The following is a 22,221-nucleotide window of genomic DNA, read 5'->3' as shown; positions in this document are numbered from 1 at the left end:
ATTTCTATAAAAGTGGAGACTGTCCCTCTAGTCTTGCAAATATTCAAGGCTTATTTTCCATGGGATGAAAGACAACATTTGTGCTTCACTGTTTCAAAGTAAGAGCTGCAGATTGCAATGGCGGGCTTGCTACTACGAGGTTTCCTCATTAGAAATTCTCACTTATTGAAAAATTTAGCTACACACCCAGGCTTGAATTCGACTCCTGGGGGCTGAATCACAGGCAATAATTACTCAGGATGAACTCTTATAGGAAATGTCTATGGACCTTTCGGATTTGTAGGAATGAGAAAAGATGACCCAGGCTAAAAATTAGTTGTGAATAAGGGCTATGCAAAGGAAGGTGTCTTCTGGTGAATGAGGGGCATGCAGGGGATATTTGGTCTTCTTGCCTCTGTACTTTATTAAAATTGGTCATTCCACCAATATATGTCAAACCTCTATGAAGAAAACATATTAAGCCTGAAAATCAATCATTCCACCTCTCCAGTCTCCAGCAAGGTGGAATGAACTAATTGACATTGATGGTGCTCACACTTGTCCAGTTGTGAACCCTTGTATTTGTGTGTATACATCTATTATAATGACTGAGATGAGAAAAACTGTTGCCTGAAACACAAACACCAGCAAATGCATAGAAAAAGAGGAAAGGGGAATTTGAAATATTTCTGTACAATCAGAATGAATGACACTTTATCCTGTGATTATTTTTTTCTAAAACCTTTTTGGTTACAGATGTGAATGTTCTGAAATCCCTCACTACATTGACCATCTTTCTTTGCTGTCTAGGAATGCAAAAGTTTAGAGTTTATGAGAATTCTGTTTTTGATTTAATGTCATATGGATATTGCTCATAAGAAAATATGATTTTGTATTTTTTAAAAATAAAAAAGTTAATAAATCCTTTGAAAACCAATCAGTGACCAGCAGGTAAATCTAGAAGAGAAGAGTGAGTCATCCTTTGGTGACTCTATACAGCATCATATAAAAAAAATTTATCGTTCAGTGGAAATACCCATTAAAATCCCACATGAAGCTATGGTTCAGTAAAAAAATCCCACATGAAGCTATGGTTTCATTATTGGAATTCCACCCCCTACCTGAAGAAGATGAAGATTAGAAAGCAATGGCCTCCTGGGGAAATTCATGTGTGGTAGATAGTTTTTTATTAACTTAAGATATTTTAATAATAGACATCACTAATGGAGTGTTTTCTATGTGCCAGACACAGTGTTAAGTGTTTAACATGCTGTGTACCAGGCTTTGTGCTAAATGCATCTCATTTAATGATCAGAGTAACACTATGGTGTCAGTGCAGTTATTATTATGTCCATTTGTAGGTGACGAAACTGAGACCATAAATGGTAAATTAACTTGCCTAAGATCACATGGCAATGATTTGTATCTACATTTGCCTAGCTCCAAAGCATATGCATACATCAACATTATAGAAATTAGGGCAATAAAACCCCTTATTTATTAAAAGCAAACAAATTTCTTCAGTAGAATTATTTAAAGGAAGCAAAGTTTGATTCCAGTTCAATACTGCTACATCACTGAACAACATCACTATTCTTGGGAATCACATTCAACCCAGAGTATAGTTACTTATAAATAAGAATTATAAAGTTATTTGTTGTTCCCCCAATTTCTCCTCCTTTCTCTCCTCCTCACACTCATGTCATTATCCTCATCAACATTATACATTCTTGGCTTTAAGAATCATGTAGTTCAACACTTTCCAAAGTTTCAATTCTCCTTTCAACCTCCCCCCCTAGTGCTTGAATACCTCCCATAAGGGAAAACTTGTTTCTACCGGTGCTGTTGATTCTATTTGTGGACTGATCTGACAATGAAAAAGTTTCTCTTAAAGTTAAAATTATCTTTCTGTGAGTCTCACCCACTATCCCCAGTGTAACCCCATGGCGTCATAGAATAAGTCATTCTAAAAATGCATTTGCTAAGTAGACCAAGGATCATTCATTTATAGAGTAAGGTGCTTGTTAAATAAATATGGTAAAAATCTCCTAATTTTATACTATTGGCAAATGGGTAGAGGATCAGAGGGGAGGAGAGGAAAGCAAAGGAGAAAGAGTTTAAAAGGTTTTGATATAGACTCTTTTGAAATGAACATAATGCTATTCTTTTATGAAGATTCAGCAAACAGGTGGCTAACAATAGAACCCACAAAATTCCTCAGACACATCAATAAGTCCAAAGTCTTCAACTAGTAGTGTTTTGCAAATGATACTACTATGTGCTTGCTTACAGACAACTTTCTCAAGAGGCTGCCGCTTTTCTTGGATTTTTGTTAACATTAATTTGCTTGGCAAACCTTTTTTTTCATAGATGTTACACATAGAATATTGGTCAATTTTAGGATTGAATATTCCCAAATTCTGAGTTAATGGGATCTGATATTTCACAGAAAAGTTAAAAATATTCTCATGCTGTTATTAGTCTTTCTAAGGTGTATTAATTGTCTACACAATCTAGCTTCAGTTATACTGTCTCAGTTTTTAAAACATGGTATTAATAATGCTCACATTATAGTAACAGTACCTAAGAGTTAAGTATATTAAATATTCACTAATAATTGTTGCATGCAATTAAGTTGAATTAAATCAGGTAATAGATTAATTTTTACTTGGATTAGTTGACCTTATAGGGTTGAAGAAAAATGTTTCAAAGTCTGAATTATATTTTAATTTTAGCTAGGCACCACACAAGGATCTAAAAGGAACACAGATGATTGGAATAGTTCAGTGAATACCACCACTTCAGCAACAAACAAGTCATGTAAAAAGGTAATATGGAAATAGCATTAACTTTTGAACACTGGAAACAATGACAGGAGTTGAGCTGCTAAAAGTCAAACAGGTATTAAGTAACTTAACTTCTCTGAGCCTCCAATTTTTTCATCTATAAAATCATGATGAAAATATTTTAACCCAATGATTCGTGGGCTACTTAATTATGGAAAATTACCAAACAGTATGTGTACCATCATATTATTTTGTGGAATAAATTAAAATAAGAACACAGAAACAGTTGTGGAAGGACCCATAAGACTCCAGAGTAGGTAACAGTGGAGGCCTTTGGCCAGGTGTGTACTTAGATTATTCCAACATTAAACAAACACTTATTGCATGTATATAATATGGCTCTTTGGACGCTAGTGTTCCAACTTTCCACTACTAAAATCAGTTTAAAGCAGGAATAATTTTCTGAAAGTCAATTCGAAATTATAAAACAAAAAAGTGAGAACCCCACTGCTTCCCACTCCCGCTGGATTCTGAAAAGCAGACAAAAATGAGTAAAGGAGGGCAAATTCACCATAATTCACAATAAACAAGATGCCAAACACTGAAGACATCCATTCATTTTTTTAAAGTCATTGCTAAGGGTAAATTATAATGTTGACCAACTTGCTTGTACTCAAAATGTTTAAGAAAAAAACCTATTTCTGGCCAAATTATCTAGGGTTCTTTTCAAAAGTTGTCTAGTGTTTATATGTGTAAGACTTCTTGGCCTAAAAGTTTAGAAATCATAAAAACTCTTGGTTAGAGTCTGGAAAAGATGGTCATTGTAATTGCAGGGAATGTAAGAGTCTCCTTAGGGTTGATAACAGACTTTTGAGTCAGAGGCAGCATCGTGCAGAAATAGGCAGAAGCATTTAACACTGCCCACAGGAGATTCTGGGAAATCTCTTTCCCCGGTAAAAATTGTGGCATGCAGAATCTTCTCTTTCCACAGGCAGAAAGATCAGTGCTTAGGTAGATGATACTGTGTAGTGCGATGTAGACCTAGTCCTTTGGGAAACGTTGGCATGAGGACTGTTTTATGATCTCACATAACAATGATGTCAAATGTGGGGTGTTTTGCAGTCATGTTAGCTTGCTGGTTAATTTTACTTTATTAGAAGTTTATTTTTATTCTTGCTTGAAATTTCCAATTTGATCATTTACATTAACAAGATTAACAGTGCTTATAGAGGGATGGTTTGTTAATGCAGTAGATGTAACAAAGGGGCATTTGATAAACTAGTAGGTATTATTGGGAATAGTCAGATGATATCAAGGAAAAAAAGAGAAAGATTTTGTTGAGAAAAGGCAGTATTTATCAGAAGGATCGACTGACAGCAGGACCCCACAATGAAAGGAGAGAGAGAACATGAAGATGGTAAAGAGAGCAGTGGGGTGTCAGAAATCCTGAGACTGAGGCTAGGCTGTCCCTTACTAGTGCTGTGACCTCAAATGAGTTATTTAACTTCCTTGACCTCAGATTTTCTTATTTCTTAAGTATGATGAATAAAAACAGCTGTTTCTCCTACCCATAGTAGGACTGGATCTAATAAGATAGGGTTCTCTCAGGATATAAATGTCACTCATTCTGAGACAGGAAATTAGATGGGTATTGGAACACAAAAGAGGGAATTTCTCCACTTTCAGAGTTAGGTTATTGAGGTGGAGAAAGGTGGTGCTGGGCCTTTATAGTGGAGACCTCTTTGGAATATAGATTAGCAGTAAGGAAGATATCTGTGAGTTTAGTTAAAAGAGCTTTGGGAACTAAACTGTTGAAACATTGAGAGTCACAACCTATAGTAGCATCAGTTTTTTTCCCATAATACTCAAGAGAGACTTCTTTTACACCAAACATGGAGAATCTATTTCTAAATCACCTGTGTTCTGACAGCAATGGTGGAAAACAGCAAAACTCGTCAGTTATCTGATAATAATTTCTGATTTCTCTCCTTTAGATGATAGTAACCAAGTTGCTTGACTTCTTAAATGGCAAAATAATCCATCCCTTGGTGCCATCACAAGAAGGAAGACCCTGAGAAAAGGGACATTCTTGTAAGAAGTGTGATGGGAGCTCAGAATCATTTCATTTGAGTATTAAAGTGAGTGGGCTCCATTTTGAAGTTATGAATATATATGTGTCTGAGCGTATGTGTGTATTTTGTGTGTGTGCACAGATATATTGTGCTTTGGAAACACTGAAGCACACAAAAACCCTTTACACAGTCCTTTGACTATATTATTCCAACAGGTAAACAACTTGGAAGTTGGGAGTAACATATAGAGGATATAAATGATGAAAATGGTGTTGAAGGGTAGGCCAGAGGAGCACCTGAAATAGAGGGATTTAATTTCTTTCAAGAAAGAATATTTGGTAGAAGGAAGCTCTTATGAACTGAATTGTGTTCTTCCCCTTTCCAAATTCATATGTTGAAGCCTTAAACCCTCATGTGACTATATTTGGAAATAGGGACTCTAAGGAGGTAATTAAGGAAAAATGAGATCATAAGAGTGGGGCCCTAATTCGATAAGACTGGAGCCCTAATCCTACATGAGAAAGAGATATCAGAGCTCTCTTTCTCTCTGTACCTTCACAAAAGAAAGGCCATAGCAAGAAGGCAGCCATCTACAAGCCAGAAAGAGAGCCCTCATCGGAAACCAACCCTAATGGTCCCTTCATCTTGAACTTCTAGCTTCCAGAACTGGGAGAAAATAAATTTCTGTTGTTTAAGCCACTCAGTCTGTGATATTTTGTTAGGGCAGCCCAAACGGACCAATACAGAGGCGTTCTTGTCTGGGTGGCATTAAGACCAATTTATGATAATCATGGACAAAGGGGAAGCAGCACACCTGAGGGGAAGCAGCACACCTGAGAGTCCTTGATTAAGTACCATTGGAGTGATGTATTGACTTGAAGAAGCAGAGCGTGGTAATTCATGGATACAGTGAATTACAGAGGCAGTCATAGCAGCAGAAAAAGTATCACTAGAGTAAAGAGGCTGTCCAGCAGTGTGGGTAATGTGTGGTGTCTGATGCTAGGTGGTCTGGTTTTCAAAGCCTACCTCTGACACTTGCTCGTTGTACGACCTTGGGCAAGTTCCCTGAAGAAACTTTGTTTCTTCGTCTATAAGATGGGATAACTATAATGTACCTACTGTGAAGGTTTATTGCAAGGATTAACTGTTTTAACATATGTAAAGTGCTTAAATTAATGCCTGAGTATTATCAGCATTTTTATTAATAAGAATGAAATATTATAATGGACAGCATTTATCAGAGCTAGGTGTTTGTCTCTTCTCTTTCAGAGACTGACCATGAGAGTTAGAAAGCACTTAGTCCCTAAATCATGTAATTTTCACTTTTATATAATAAACTGGAAATGCTACAACTAGATTTTTATACACCATAAGACACTTTTCACTTTTTTCAAATTAAAACCATTAAAGATATATAAACTCATTGTCCTTTTCATAAGAACACAAAATAGAAGATTTTTTCCCTAGATGATCAACAAAAGAACTCCAGTGAAAAACGATGTAATGATTTTTATGTTCCCTGTAAATTAACATTCAGTCTTATTATTTGCATTCTTAAGGATGGATTATTCCCAATATTGCAATTGCTTTTGTCTTAGTGACATAAAACCTGTGTCCTATCTCCAATATTACAATTCTTTTTGTCTCAGTGACATAAAACCTTGTGGCCTTGCCAAACAATAATTTGGATAAATCAATGTCAGGGAAAGAACATTATATGACAACCCCAAACTGGGGTGGGCATAGAAAGGAAATGGTCAGGAGACATGAATCCCATACCAAGGAATTGATTCATGCATTTTCTCTGGGACTGATTTAGTTCAGTCTCACTACAATCCTTTGTGCTATAATTCCTAAAAAGAGTAATCTAATGGGTATATGTATATGGAGAATGGTGGAATTTGTACACCAATATGTACAGGGTAGGCTTCCAGAAAAATTCAAAGCCAAAGTATTATAATTAGGTTAGAAAGTAGGGCCAAGTGATGGAGAAAGGTTTGCCTCTCTTCATTCAGAAAACTTTTCACGTTAGCACTTGAATTGTTAAGCTTGGTTAGCTTGGTCCCATCTGCTAAACTGTATTCTCCTTTGGAATGGATTTCCTAGTAAAATTGTTCATGTTGATCATTACAGAGTGGAGATGGTTTTTGTACCTTCCTAATATACTTATAAAGAAACCTCTCTCTGACAGCTTGCTGTTGCCAGACTAATGGAACTGCCTGAGTTTATGGTTACAAACGACCCATGGTTAGCCCCCTTGGTTTTTTTTGTTTTTTTGTTTTATTTGGCGCTACGCGGGCCTCTCACTGTTGTGGCCTCTCCCGTTGTGGAGCACAGGCTCCGGACGCGCAGGCTCAGCGGCCATGGCTCACGGGCCCAGCCGCTCCGTGGCATGTGGGATCTTCCCGGACCGGGGCATGAACCCGTGTCCCCTGAATCGGCAGGCGGACTCTCAACCACTGCGCCACCAGGGAAGCCCGCCCCCTTGGTTTTGACATGTAAAATCCTCCTGTTAAAAACCCTCTTACTTTTCCTAAGTCTCACTCAGTGGGTTTGGCAAAGATTTGGTTCATTTGGTTCTATCCTACAATACCTATCCTGTGCCTGGCACTTAGAGGTGTCCAGTGAATAATAATAATTTAAACAAATAAATAATATTTAAATAAATTATGTATTATTTAAAATATTAGTAATAAAATAAATAATAATAATTTTATTTTAAATAATTTATAGGTTATTTATAATGTAGTCTTACTGTGGGGAAGTGTGATTATTTTTTTTCTTTAGTTGGGTAAAAGACATCTTTCCCAGTTGGGCAGTATACCAGAAACATCATTTTGAATATTAGGAAAGGAAATTAACAACGATTTTCTAGAACTTCATTTACACATTAGAATAATACAAAGTGAAAACTTTGACAAACAACCATCGACTTTACATTTTTTATTTCTTAATCTTTGCTCCCTAATATATTTTCAACTACTTATTGTGTTGTTCCATCTGGTTATTCAATATGTCTAAGCAAAACTCAATGCCCCATGTGCTGAATCTGAATTCTCTGCAGTTTTCAGTGAACTGTCATCCTCCTGGTCAGTCATATTTGAAGACATAGCATATCTTTGACCAATTTCTCAAGTTTTGTTCAAATTTTCCAAAAATTCAGTGATATCAACTTATTCATACTTTGAATTAACATGTCTATACGTTACGTCCATTCCTGCCTTTCCTTTGCTATATCACAACCCTGGGCCAAGCTGCTCACACTTCACATCTGTCTAAGCCTCTTCTGCTCCCTGCCACCAATCCCCACTCATCTTAAACTGTCACTTTCAGATGCATTTTCCTTAACTCATTTATTATATTATTTTTTCCTCAGTCACCTTCAGTGATACATCCTCTAGACTGCAAGCAAGCCTCTTGAACTGAGGAATTACTGTATTTCCATGAGCTTAAGGGCTCATTATTTAATAATATTTGTTTAGGGAAAAAAAGATACAGCTGAAAAGTTAAAATAAATTCTAATTTCAGAAATATTAGAATTTTGGGTAAAACATGCATGTAAGGGCCAAGGAAATATGGTACTTCCTTTACCACTGTAACTATAGAAACTAGCTCAGCGCCTATTATATAGTAGATATCACTATTTGTTTCATTATAACTTTTTGATTGTTACTACTATTACAAGTACTAAGTAAATATTAATTGATGAAAAATAAAACATGATTATTTCAAATTGATATGCAAATTTGGTTCTCAGTTTTATTCTACCACATCTTTAAACCCATTATGCTCTTTAGTTTCTTTACTTTCCTGATCATGTAAATTTCCTCCTCCAAGCCTTTTTTTCCCCTCTTTTTTAGGCGATCTCTGCTTTCCAAACTGGAATAATGTCCCACCTATCCTTCTGGCCTCTCAGTTCTGAAATCTCACATTTGATTATCAGTAGTTTGGCACTTGGTTCTGCTTATGAAGATGTAACCAGATAAAAAACAATTATCCTAACAGCTGGTGCCGGAACTTCACTTAGTGAAGGTAGGTAACTGTATGTGTTTAAGAAAATATCCTAATGAATGTGAAAAGAGGGCTCCTGAGAAGAGTCTGGAAGAAAAGACAAAATAAGAAGAAGGTGGGAATGCCTTGCATTTTTTTTTTTTTTTTTTTTGGCTTTGAGAAAGGAGTAAAAGTAGAGAAACGTAGAGCAAATAAGCAAGAAACTGAAGGGAAGGCAAGAGGTTGGAGACTGAAGCAAAGTTGATAGAAACAGCCAAGGGACTTTAAAAATGCTGGTGTATCTAATATTCAATTATTTTCTTTTAGCACTGCTGTCACCTTAACCCATTAATATATTTGGCAATGTGCACAAAGACATTATGTGTTGGGGTTAATTTTGTGAAAATCACATAGATACGATGTCTGGATTATCTGGTGTGGAATAGAGACAACATGTAAAACCCCAAGATGGTCCATAAGTTGAAATAGTAGAAAAAGGAGCTTGAAGCAAATGTCACCAGGAGAGCCATCCCACCTGTATGCCCCATGCTACCACGGATATGAGTTACATCTGTCTCCTTTGTGCCCCTGTAAGAGCCTTATTAGCAGACGTCTTGACTTTGTTCATTTTGTACTTCCTGCTTTGCCCATAGAGTATGAAACTCGTAATACATATTCAAAAAAAAACATTGATTTAAACAATTTGGCCATTTTCATTGCTGCAGAAAGACAATTCCAATACACAGAGTGTCTGCGGTTCAGTTTGATTTTTCATATCTGTCCTAACCTCTATCACTAGAGCTTTATTTCTCAGGTACCTGATTTCCTAATATGTAATGAAAACTTTGTTCACAATTAATATTTCCTGCCACTTTTCATGGAAATGAATAAGATAGCTGTGAGCAATTGGAATAAGAATATAGTTGAGAGAATAGAGTGAGTAATGATCTTGGTGACTTATGTGACAGGAAAAAACATTGACCTTGAGAAAAATCCAGATGGGTGTTTTTGCTTAACACTCATTCATGTCGTGTTTAACATAGCTCAATATCATTTGTCACTAGTTTGATACCATCTAACCTCTAGTTACTTTTTTATTTTTGAAGGGATCATGTGGTGTTGTTTCCCTGAGTTTCTCCAATGAGCGGTTTATAAGAAAAGCTATAAGATTAATGAATACGAACTTCCTCCAGTGATGTGAATAGATAGGAACTGTGGGAAACAGATATATAAAGAATGCAGTGCTGGTTAATTTATGCCCAGACTCTCCCAATGCTTACAGCGAGAATTCAAGTGACACATATAAATCTATTGGAGCAATTTAGGCTAGAGTTCTATAAATTCACTCAATAAATAATATTGATCATCTGTTATATGGAAAGCATGGTATTGAGCACTGAGTAGAAAGCAAATGTGAACAAAACGTGATCCTGTATTTAAGGATTTTATAATCTAAAATTAAAATCTAGTTTATAATCTAGGCATTGAATTAACAATATTACCAGGTGGCCTAAGAGCAGCTGAAATAATGAGTTACCAGGGTGCAAAGGAGGACATGTCATTTTGTTTGGTTTGACATGGGGATATGAGTTTTGAGCTGAACCTTGAAGATAGGTTGGATTTAATAGGTGAGCACAGGGAAGAAGAGAAGTTGGAGTGAATGACATCTGTTTATCTCCAAAATTATCTCTTCAGTTTGTCTCTAAACATCCCTACCACTGTGCTCATCAATACTCTCGTTACGTCTCGCTTGCTCTATGGCAATTGCCTCCTTGATGGGTCTTCCTGTCTCTAGTCTCGCCTCTTCCAATTTATCCTTTGAGATACATTACCACGTATGTTACTCTACTACTAAAAAACATTAAATGGTTCTCATTGCATACTTAGAAAATAAGTCCACATAGAAGGCCCTTTATAATCTGGCCCAATTCTACCAGTCATGATTTTGCACCCTCTATGGGACATTTAACAATGTGTGGAGACATTTTTGGTTATCACAATTCAAGGGAGGGTGCTCCTGGCATCTGCTGGGAGAGGTCAGGAATGCTGCTAAATATCCTACAAAGCACAGAATAGTCTTCTACCACAAAGAATTATCTGGCCCCAAATGTCAATAGTTCGAGGTTGAAAATCCCTGGTTTACATAACACTTAATTCAATTGTGTGATTATAATAACAAGTACAACAGATTTGGGAAAGGGGGCCACTGACTCTTAATCAGTGTTAAACTCAACTAGCAGCTATAGAATTCTATGGGTGAATAGGAGAGTATAATATTAACTTGTAATCATTTAGCCTGTCCTATGCATCAGCCAGTGTTTACACAGGCAAATCAGTGCATTGTTTAATCTCCAGTGTTGTTTTAGTGAACATAAATTAAGGAAGCTTCTACTAAGCTTGTATTTTCTTGAACAAGCTGCCTATCTTCCTATTTGTTAGACCCTTGCATACGTTCTTCTCTATGCCTGGAATTCTCTTTCTTATTCTTCCACCTGGCAAAATTACACTTATCTTTCAAGTCCCAGATTAAGTATCATATTCAAGGGGAAACTTTCCCTAATTCTCCATACAGTTGGTTGGACTAGCAATATCCTCATACCTATGACATGCTTCACAGAGAATTATAATAATTTATAATGTATGTTTCTTCTACAGTTAGAGTCCTTTGAAGGCAGGGTTCATGTTTCATTCATCTTTGCATCCCTGGTACTTATTGCACAGTACCTGGCACATAAGAAAGCAACCAATATATGTTGGTTTCAAAAATGAAAGAGGAAGGATGAAAAAAATTATATGTACACTAGAAACAGGGAATATAGCCTATTTTGTATGGAAAGAAGGCATGAATAAAAAACTAGTAAAAGGTCAGACTGCAAAGATATTTAGGGCTTAGATTATAGAGTGCTTTGAAGGCCTGGAATTTGTGGTTTATATGGGAAGATTTAGAGAGACTAGAATTTTTTTTTTTTTTTAGTGAGGGGTGACACAAAGTGGCACTGTAGAAACATTAATCTGGTGGAGGTATTAGAAAGTATTTGGTAATTAGAAAGCATTTAATCATTTAATCATAATGTATGTAAGTCTTATGTAAATATTGTGGTTTTTAGTGCTGAAGAGAGCATGTGAACTTAATCTGGGGTCACTCCCAAGCCTGGAAGAGTAATGAGAAGGAGGCAGAACGTCACTATAATCATAGAACTTGTCCCAGGAGATCTGCGTATTCTACTGAAGAGTGGGAGTGAATCACAGTGGGGAAATTGACAGGGAGACTGGGTAACTGCTAGAACTGACCAAAGTCAGACATGCTCTGGATGGAAGTGTCCATGCCTCTCTGTGTAGGTATGCTTTCTCAGTATATACCATGGTGGGCATTGCTATTGGTATCTAAGTTATCTTAGAGGAATCTGGTAGCTCTTGTTTCTGCCCACTCATCTTTTCCATTTTCCTTTTTATAGCTACAGCATTTCCTTTCTTTGGGGGAATTCCTCTCCTCTTTACACGGTCCTGGTACACCGACTGATCATGGCACTCCTATCCTCTACCTTTGCAGGCATGATTGAGCACATGACTCAGGCTGAGCCAATCATAGTGCCACAGCCACCTGGACAGTTATTTACAAGGGTCTGTATATTATTCAAATCAGGTCAATCAGAATTCTTCACCAGAAACTTATAGTTGGAGGGGAATCACTTTCTTCCACTTAATAAACTGTACGGATATGAACCTGGATTGTCAGTGGCTATCCTCTCCACTGTGTGGAGAGACCTTGCATGGAGTAAAAAATAAAGAAGCCAACATGCAAAGAGAAGCAGAGCACAACAGAAATAATAACTGGATGGAGACAAACTTTGTGGTGGCCCTGAGGCCCTGATCCAGTCTCTGAGGTTTCTGGGGCTTCTTTTCCAAGTTCATGACCTATCTTGTTATGCTTCCCAGAGGAGTCAACTCACTTCCTTTTCTGCTGAAGTTAATTTTTGTTGGGTTGTGGTCATACGTAATTAGATCATACCTAATTCGTGCCTGTATGATTACTAGTAGCAGGCTGGGATCCAAAATATCTGCTCTTATCGTTCTACAAAATTTCTCTTATCCTTGATCAGAGGGACAAAATAGGGATAATCCACTTTGGTTCTCTACCATATCTAAATTCAATCTAACAAAATTCTTAAAACTCAAAACACAAATGTTTTAAATTCTAGTAGTATAAGAGCTCAAAACATTTAAAATGTGAAGAAGAACTTGTCTCTTTCTGTGTATCACCTCAGCAGTCATTGAGTGAATGTCATCACAGTGAAGTCTACCGTCAGGTCCAGATGTCGCTCCTCTGGTTTGGAGACCTAAGAACTACAAAGACTGGTTTTCTCCCTCTCTTCCTACTCTCTAATAGATAACAATGGGAGAAAAAGGACACACTGATTTGGAGAGGGGGAAATGGAGATAGCCAGCAGTCACTGGGCCGTGGAAGTTCTGAAATCCCACTGAGTGGACACTGTGAGTATCTGGGGTGAGAGAGCTTCCTTAATTCATTGGGCTGTGATTCTGGTCTCTAGAGGAATCTCTTTGTCTATGGTCTTCACAGGATGTGTCCTTTACTTTTTATTCTTTAGTGGCTCTGAAGTGAGCTTTGGGAGTGGATTCCCTCCTTGGGGGCTGAAAAGCTTTCTCAGCACATTCTCATCAAGGAAGTTTGGAGGTTTTAAGTCAAATGCTTTTTTGGTCAAAGTTCTTGCTTCTTTGGCAATTTACTCCCTTCAGAGGAGGCTTCTGATCTATTTCATGTACCAGTAACCTCACTCTTTTGAAACCTGGTCCTCAGATCTGCTTTATTTCAGTGCTTCTTCACCCCCACACCTTATATTATCTAGACTACTATTGAGTTTAAATGGGAAGATTACACCTTTAATCTGACTTTGCCTAGAAGCACGTTGATCAACTAGGAATTTTTATTGGATATTTGTAACTCAAAACTTCTTTAGTCCTGTTTCTTACTTCTGAGGTGTAGAAGTACTTGACTTTCCAACCTGGAAGGACCTGAATTTATGGTCTTTCCCTACAATGCCCTTCTAGCCTACTTTCAAATGGTCAGTTCTTTCTGAGTCCGTTTCTTTTTGGCAATGCCTTGCTAAAGGGAACAAAAAGCCACTAATATATAGTACTGAAGATCTATTTTCCATCATTTTACTCTGAAACGTCTGGCTGAATACTCAGGTGAGCTGACTTCCAAGTCACTGCATGTGATAGTTATACCAAATATTTTACCACTGCAAAGCACGTATCATTATCTTTTCAGCCTTTGATATCAGTTTCCTTGCTGTTCATTACCCACTAAGCAAATTCACATGTTTTAGGTTTTGTTACTCCAACACCCCACATTCAGGTATTAGTTTCTTCATTGGGATAATTAATGCTAGCTGCCACAATAAATATGTTGAAATATCAGTGCTTATACAACCAAGGGTTCATCTTATTTGCATTATATGTCCAGAAAGAGTTGGTAGACAGGGAATGAGGGAAGTTTTTCTCTACATAGTCACTCAGGAAACCAGGCTGGTGGAGCCTCCAGTATCTTTAGCTACATTACAAGGAACACTTGGCTTTTGAGGTTTCCCTGGCACAGGAAAAGAAGGATGGAGTCCAATTCGTAACTTCTCAGGCCCAGAAGTCATAAATATCACTTCCACTCAATGGCGTTTGCCTTAACTCATCACCCAGCTCTAACCTAATTGCAAGGGAGGCTGGGAAACATAAGGACGTACGTGGAATATTTGGTGAGCCCTGACTGTCTCTGTCCCTGGAAGGTACTGTGGGAGTCTGCATATGTGAGAAGAAGACTAGGCATTAGACAGCAAGGTCCTGGCAGGAAAGTGTCTGGTAGTCATTAGTTCTGTTCAACAAATATTTCCAGTTCTTTTTCTCAGCAGATTTGTACTTCTCTATTGCCCTGGAGTTAAAGAGGTCACGTGCTTTGGTCATTCGTTGTTTTGGGGAATGAAATGTGAAGAGAAGGATATGTGTTTCTTTCAGATGGACTCTTTAAGAGCAGTGTGCAATTTGTTGTGTACTCTCTTTTCATCTGCTGCGATGACCAGCAGTGTTCCAGACTGAGGTTGCTTCACTGGCTTGGGTCCCAGGGTGAGGATGACTTGAAGCAGAGACCCAGCCAAATCACAATAGACATGCAGTGAGAGCACAAAATAAATCCTAGTTTTGAGTGGGAAGTGGGTGGCTTTTTATCCCTGCAATATATTTCATTCCATTCTGATTGATATCATACTTTCTCATCTTTGTTTCTTTAGTGCCAGGGATTCAACAAATGCCTGATGACTCTTCTTGTTTTGCTACTGTTTCTCCCAGTACATCTCTCTTTCTTATTAGCAATGATGTTCCCAAGCAGTAGAACCGAATTTTCTGATAGTTACCTGAATAGTATTCCAGCCAGTAGCCATTCATGGGCTGGAGCTATGGCAAAGAATATGAAGAAAGATCACCAGTGGCTCTTAGCCTTGCTTTCAAAGCAACACTTTCTCTCTGCAAGTGAATTTTAGCAGAATGTCCTTCAAATACAAACCTATACATCCCTTCCCTTTCTTTCTCATTCTCTCTCTCTCTCTCCCTCCTTGCTTCAATTTAATTGGAGGAAAATTCTTTCTTCATTATGGTAACAGTACAGTGAATCTTAAAGTGTTCATAGAAAATAGGTGAAGTGACTTGACTGTACTTCTGGGTTTGATTTTAGGTAGACTTATATAATGGGAAAGTCACTAGATTTGGATTCAGAAAATTTGGATTTGAATCCTGTCTCTGCTACTTACTAGCTATAGAGATTTTAGTTTATATCTTCATATAAATTGGAGCTAATATAGGCTGGGCCTTCCACAGTGTTGCTATGAAAATAAAAATATTATAATAAAGATATATAATGAGTAAAGGCTTTTTATAAAGGCCAAAGATACTACTATCATAAAACAATTTTTTTTTCTCTAACTTTTACATATTTGCATTAAATGTTTTTTAAACGTGAGGAAGGCTATGAGACAGACTTACCTGATTGCAAACTGTTCTGGTTCTCTACACCTGTCTGTGCTGTAAAGCATGTTTGACACAATTAGCCAGGTAGGAATCTTATTAAGGCTTCATTTTTGAGAACAGCCCTTTACCTGCCAAATTGGGGTTGGAAAAAAAAAAAAACAAAAAACAACTATCGACTGCAATTTAAATATGAGATTTACTCAATTCAGATTTATATACCTGGAGAGGTTTTGACTTTTGAACTTCATACAGCAACAAAAAGATTAAATGGAAAGGATTGAATCTACACAAAGTTATGAGAACTCTATGCAGTTTACCAAACAGATAATTTAAGCAAAATTGTGTCTCCAATTTTTGATATTTGCTTTCAATTCTCTTCACTAGGGAACTGGTAAAACTTGTGGGCAGTTATGCTTAAAGGAAATGTGGCTAATAATTCCTTCCTGTTGCTTTCCAGATTCTCGTCTCTTTCAACTGTACTTCTTTGTACAGTGTTGAATCATCTAATGATTTTTGTGTCCCTTGCTGTGGATGACCCGCCTAATTATACTGGAATGGTTGTTTTACTTGCAGTTTCAAAGAATTTTCAATCTCTCTTTCTGAAATTTTATCAAAGATTTTAAACAGCACCCTTATTGACAGGTATTTCTACAGAGCTTAAATATTGGTGGTTTTAATTTCATATATTTAAGGTAGGCAGGTCAGATGTCTTCCATTGACCCCCATCAGACTGACCCTCATTTATTCTGTACCTTGTCTTCTGCCCAGACAGGGTGACTCATACAGATCACACCAGTGGGTTCCCAGGGGGTTTCTGGTTGAGTTTTGCCAATTGACAGTGCTGACTATAGATTGGAGGGAGAGAAAGGGGAGTGAGGCTATGGCTCCCTTCCTGCAAGGTCTCCTCTAGCTAGCTGTGTCTCTCCAGCAGTCATGGATTCTCTCAAGGCAGCAGGCATGACTCTTTCTCTGCGTTCCTGTACTACTCCCTCCCCTCTTAATAGCTTAGGCATTAGACTATTACTAAGTCTTCGATGTATGGTTACTTTGGTCCACATCATTGCAAATAAACCCTCATTAAATTACTCTATTTTGACACACCATCTGTTTCCTCTTGGGTCACTAAGTAATTCAGTGGACGTCTCTATTTGAATCTACCCCCCATATTCCTACTTTCTCTTTCATTGCTGTTGTTGTTGGCACTTTACCTGTGTATGATGTCTGCTATGCATGCCCTTTCTGTGTATTTCTATTTAGTATTGTGTGTCTCTGAATTGCCTTTATATTCTCTGCCAAATGAGGGCTATAATTTTCAGATCTGTGGTACATTTCTTTTTTTTCCCCTTTCGTTTGAAATAATTAAAAACCTACAAAAAGTAGCAAGAATAATTTGAAGAGATTTTTCATTCTGAACCATTTGAGCAAGTGGTTGATAAGATGCCTTATAATCTTCAAATACTTTAGTGTGTATTTTTTACAAATAAGTACACTCTTCTGCATAACCATAGTAACACCACTGAAGTTAGGAAATTAACGTTGATACATTGCTACCACCTATATCACAGATATCATTCAAGTTTTGCTATTTGTCCCCAGATGTCTCCTATAGTAAAAAGAATTTAATCCAGTATCACATGTTGTGCTTATTTTATCTCTGTAGTCCCCTTTTGATCAGGAACAATTCCTCAGTCTTTTTTTTTACTTTCATGACTTTGACCATTTTTCTGAGTTAATTTATAAACTATCTTTAAGTTTAAGTTTATCTAATGTTTCCCTAGGGTTAGATTCAAGTTGTGCTTCCTCTAGGGCTGGACTACCATAGTAATGATTTTGCGTTCTTATTGCATCCAGTTACATGGTACATGTTTTCAATTTATCCCCTTACTGATGACATTAATTTTAATAATTTGTTTAGGTGGTGTCTGCCAAATTTCTCCAGTGAAAACTCATTCTTTTCTTCATTGCAATTAATAAGTATTTTGTGGATAGTTGAGACTATGTAAACATTTCATTCTTCATCAACCTTGTACTCACTAATTTTAGCATCTATTGATGTTTCATGGCTGAATTAATTATTACTATGATGGTTGCCAAATAGTTATTTTCTAATTAGACCATTTCTCCTGTATTTATTAGTTGATATTCTACTGTAAGGAATTTATTCTTCCAATTTATTTTTTCACTTATATATTTGTATTAGTATGAACTTGTCAGTTCCTTAGAGAGGCCAGTGGGTGCCCTTTCAAGATGGCTTCTATAATTACTTGACCATTTCCTTGCTAATAAAATATTCATACTCACCTTTAATTTTTCCTTGCTTTAGCCCTGAAGTCAGCCATTTCTCCAAGGAGCCCTGGTTTCTTTTAGTGGAGAACTGCATTTAGAAACTGAGATCTGGGCATTTGGTACAGCTCATAGGTTTCAAAGTGTCATTGCACCCAGACCTTAGCAATGGATAGAGCTAGGGAATATATGTAAGTATGTGCTCTGTATATGTATATTTTATCTGTTGCTACATAACAAACTTAGTACCTTAAAACAATGGATATTTATTACTTTACAGTTTAGTCAGAATTCAGAAGCGGTTTAGCTGCGTGATTTCTGGCTCAGTCCCTCTCATGAGGTTGCAGTCAAGATGCTGGCCAGGACTGTAGTCACCTTAAGGCCTGACTGGGACTGAGGAATATGCTTTCAGGGTGGCTCTCTCACATGTCTGGCAAGCTGAGACTGGTTGTTGGCAGGAGGCCTCTTTTCCTCATGTCACAGATTTCTCCACAGTGCTGCATGAGTGTCACCACAGTGCGTGGCTGGATTCCCCCAGAGTGAGGAAGCTTGATGTCTTTTAGGACTTAACCTCAAAAGTCTCACTCTTTCATTTTTATAACCTCTTACTGTTTACACAAGTGAACCCCATTCAGGATAGGAGGGGACTTCACAAAGGTATGAATACTTGGATTCAAGAAAACCGGAGGCTATTTTAGAGGCTGGCTACCACAACATTATCTATCTACCTACCTACCCACCTACCTGTCTAACATCTATCTACTGGAATCTATGTGTTTATACCAATACTTCCAAGTTCAATCTGACACCTCAGGATTGATCCTAGCTTGTCCTTTCAGTGGCAGTGAGAAAGCGATCCCCACTGTTCTCACACAGTTCCAACATACCTACTTACTTGATCAACACCCATATATGTAACCAACAGCCTGGCCCTATGCCCAGCAACTATAACACCATGTATAGATACCGTCCTCACTGAGCATTGGGGCTCTTCCTCCTTGCCAGGCCACTGTGGCCCCTTGCTCCTACCCACCCCACGGGAGCTACTGGCTCAACAAGACTCCACCTTATGTTTTTTGAACTGAGCTATTCAGGAAGTTATTCCTTGCTATTCAGGAAGGAAGATAAGTAGGTGTGACTATATATATATTGTTTTGTTGTGAATTGTAATGTAACAGTGGAAAGAATGTCTAATACTTAGACTTGGCCTAGAGAAATAAATCTCTGGCTCCCACTTCTCTACAGAGGTCCAAGAACTGTGTCACCTTTCCCATGTATATGGGTCAGGCATTCCCTCCCTCTGTGAACAGTTGCTGGTTTAATCTGTCAAGAACCCTTTTATGTAGGCTACATTTATATAGTCTTTTATCTCCTCTTTTTTTTCCTTTCCCTTTCACTTCTTTTCCTTTCCTTTCATTCTCTTTTCTTCATTTCCCTTCCCTTCTCTTTCTTCTTCACTTCCCACAGGCTTCATCCTTGCCCCTTTTTTTTTCTTAAATTGCCTTTGCTTCAAGTTTGTCACTGACATCTCAATGGCACAAAGACATTGTTTTTCACATAGCAGCCCTAAAGGTATTAGGGCTTTACCTAATTAATTGTGTGGTACAAAAAAGCAAACCTCTACTGATACTTTATTTTTTTTAAATGAATATATTAGGATGACTTTTTACATTTTAACCTTCCATTTCATATAAGAATGCTTATTTTGAGATCACGGCAATAGAATTTTCAGAGTCACCATTATTCTTATGCTCCTGCTAAAGAGCTTACTAGTGGCCTGAGGACTTCCATTTCTGAAAAAGAAATATGAAGAGGCAAGGCAGGATTTCCAACATGCAGTTAATGGTTATTCTAACAATCTACTTTCTCCAAATTACATGCTGAAGAATCACACAGAACATCATTCCGATTCTGGTCTTTTCATCTCCCCAGAAATTTAGGATTTACTAGATGAGACGTTTCCTGAGGGTTATAAGACAGAGGTTCCAGACACATGGAAGGGAAGAAATTGAGGCTGAGCAAGCTGTTAAACTATTATGTTCTTTAACAAAAAAAGGGCTAATGGACCTTTTCTTCCCCCCCCAAGATCTGGAATTGGAGGTTGGGCTCGGTTAAATCACCCACAGAATTGCATGGGGTTTGGGGAATTTGGATGTGAGTTTTTTACTCTATTCATAGAAACATATCAGCATATTTGTTCTGCCCTGCCTGTGGAAAGATGCCTGGTAGGGGAGATAACACACACAACAGAGCCAGGGGACTGACACCTCTGAGCTCAACAATTCTTACACCTCACTTGAAAATAAGATGTGTACATGCAGGAATGCAGGCTCATTAGGGAGCCAGGGAAATGCAAGCAGTTTAGTACATTTCATGGGCTCCAATGTTATCACTACACAAAGCTAATATGTCATGTCGGTTTCGTGTTGGGAAGAATTCACTATGGCTTGTAAAATGTCCTACATTTTAAAAAATAAGGTCAATGCCAAATTTAATCTAAAGTAACTCTTTAGAAATATCATTCCAGTGACTTAGAAAAGGATGAGGTAAACAACTGTAGAAGATAAAAAATTCTAAAATGTGACGATTGACACTTTAGAGGAGCACAGAAAAATTCCTAGATAAGGCAGTATGACAACATTAACCACATTATAGAATATAGGGAGTTTCCAAATACCACTTTTATCTTCTGCTTCTGTTTAACTATACTAAGATTTCATGGAAAGAAAGTAAAACTGGCTTTTGAGCACTGTTCCTTTTGATTTTAAGAAGATAAAATAGCAACATTTCTCTTACACGAATTTTGACACTAAAGTTTCTTTGTCTATTCATCCTAATTCCAGTTTTTCTGGATGTATTTAATGTGTTCATCTGAGTAGAAAGAGGGCATTAATGTAAAGAAAATGTATGGGACAGAATGAGCTGTGATCTCACTCTGGGGCGGGAAGGTTGGAAAGGAATATAAATCTCAGTGATTCTTTTCTAGGAGTCATCACGGTAAAATTAAAAAACAAAACAAAACAAAAAACGTATTGCACTTTCAACAGGTTAGTTGGACTTTTCATGCTTTGCTTGAGTTTATCTTTAGTCTTTATAAGAGAACTAAAAGGAACAAGGTTAATGGAGTTTCCAAATAAGACTTGCAAATGGTTAACAAAATTAAAAAGTGAAAACAAATATTTAAAAGTTTCTGTTTATGAAAGGCATCTTTCTTCTCAGCAGGGGGAGAATGGCTTAGGAACAAAATCTTTCAAGTTTCTTAACCTCGGCATAAGAGTTTGTCATTATTTAAAAATACGTAAATAATGGGAATTCCCTAGCGGTCCAGTGGTTGGGTGGGACTTCGCACTTTCACTGCCAGGACCTGGATTCCATCCCTGGTCAGGGAACTAAGATCCTGCAAGCTGCACAGCACAGCCAAAAAATATTTAAACAAGTTTTTTATTTCCCAACGCAACTTTTGTGGCACAAAAATATTATTGGTTATTATGGTAGAGATTTATTGTCTTGTCTCTCTAGCGTTGGTTACCCCTTCTTGTCATAAACACACCTTCATTTTCTTTAAGATATACGCCTTCTCCCACCCTCCCTTCACATGGTATGGGCGAGGCCAATCAGCACATTCAGTCCATTGGCTACAATGCACAGTGATTGGTTCTAAGATCATCAGGTGACCCAATTCAGGCCAATGAGAGTCAGTTCTGGACTTGGTTGAACATACTGGTAATAAGAATCCTTTTCACTGGGATTTTGAGCCTCAGGATGATAAGCGAGACCCGTGGGTACTGGGAACAACCACACAGACAGAACCAACCTGAGAATAGAGGCAAACAGAGAAGAAAGTGCTGGTGAGAGAAAGAAAAGGACTGAGTGCTGATGACCATATTTAAGTTCCTTTACAGAAGTTTTTTTAAAGATGAAGTTGGCATTTTAAATAAAATTTCTGGTTAAAAAATTAGCAGAGGGCAATAGGGGCTATAAAAAGTATCGATTGCTAAGCTGTTGCTTAACGTAGCTAATTATAGCCAGTTCATACTAAAGTTTAAACACTTTTTGCCTTAACCTATTCAGATTTTAAAAAT

This window comes from Orcinus orca, chromosome 5 (assembly GCF_937001465.1).
Source record: "Orcinus orca chromosome 5, mOrcOrc1.1, whole genome shotgun sequence".
Lineage (NCBI taxonomy): Eukaryota > Metazoa > Chordata > Mammalia > Artiodactyla > Delphinidae > Orcinus > Orcinus orca.
Note: the sequence above shows the minus strand (reverse complement) of the source record.